This window comes from Propithecus coquereli, unplaced genomic scaffold (genome assembly GCF_000956105.1).
Source record: "Propithecus coquereli isolate 6110/MARCELLA unplaced genomic scaffold, Pcoq_1.0 Scaffold527, whole genome shotgun sequence".
In the NCBI taxonomy this organism is placed as follows: Eukaryota; Metazoa; Chordata; class Mammalia; order Primates; family Indriidae; genus Propithecus; species Propithecus coquereli.
This window is the reverse complement of record NW_012151141.1, coordinates 1,273,991-1,275,179: the sequence shown is the minus strand read 5'-3', so window position 1 is coordinate 1,275,179 and position 1,189 is coordinate 1,273,991.

Here is a 1,189-nt window from a genome sequence, read left to right as displayed (position 1 = left end):
CAGGAGGCTGAGGCAGGAGGATCGCTTGAGCCCAGGAGTTTGAGGTTGCTGTGAGCTAGGCTGACGCCACAGCACTCTAGCTGAGGCAACACAGTGAGACTCTGTCTCAAAAAAAAAAAAAGACGGTTAAGATGGTAAATCTGATGTTAAGTGTATTTTACCATGACTGGGGGAAAAAATGGCAAATTACAAACTAGATTATGATGATAGCTACACAACCATATACATTTACTAAAAATCACTGAACAATATACTGACAATGGGTGAATTTTACGACATATAAAGCATACCTAAGCGAAGCTGTTTTTAAGAAGGCAATTAAATACTCGGGTATCCCTATAATTGTGAAAGGACCACAATCATGGTTTTGTGTTTCTTTTTCTCCCCTATGTGGGATTCCCAGCATCTTAAGCTTGAATTCACTAAGGTGGCGAGGTTGTGTCCCATAAATCATGATCTGCCACGGCAAAAGTATCGCCACTTCGGATCTCATTTATTCCTGCCAGGAAGCACAGTCGACTGACTTAGTAATCGCTGCTGCTTCAATTTGGGAAATGTAAGGTTTGGATTCGGGAAGTACAAAGAGTGGCCATTTTCTCAATATGGACTAACCTCTTGGAGGCCATGGACTTTCATATATCATAGCAGATCTGATATCTGCCTACCTTAAGTGGGAGGGTTGATGTCTGGAAGGCACTCTCCAAACTCTAGAGATTTAGAAGTTGAGCCAAAATTGCCTCCGAAATCATGTTTGTAATGCAAAGGGCCTGCTTTATTATGGGGCCAAATGTCCACTTTTCTGAGTGTCCTGGCCCAGAGCCCTTCTATTGAGCTGATTTATGGTTGCAAAGTCAGCTAATTGCAATAATCACCACTTAACTCATGAATATCCCCACCCCCCGCCCCATTTTAATATCTCTCCGCTTGTCGCCATTTCATCAACTCCAAATTGGTATTGAACAATTTCTAGCCCCAATTAGTCTTCTTAGTTGCAGCTGATGTATTGAAGCCTACAACTGTGTACTCAAAAAAAAAAAGAAAAAAAAGAAAAAATATTCCAGCAATTTCATTAAAGCAGGAATGAGTTGTCTGAAATGAAACTTTGTCCTGTGGGTTCTTCAGTTGAAAACTAGGTGGACTAGGAATAAAAAAGTTTGTGCTACTAGTGGTTTTGTCCTTGAGTCAGTCA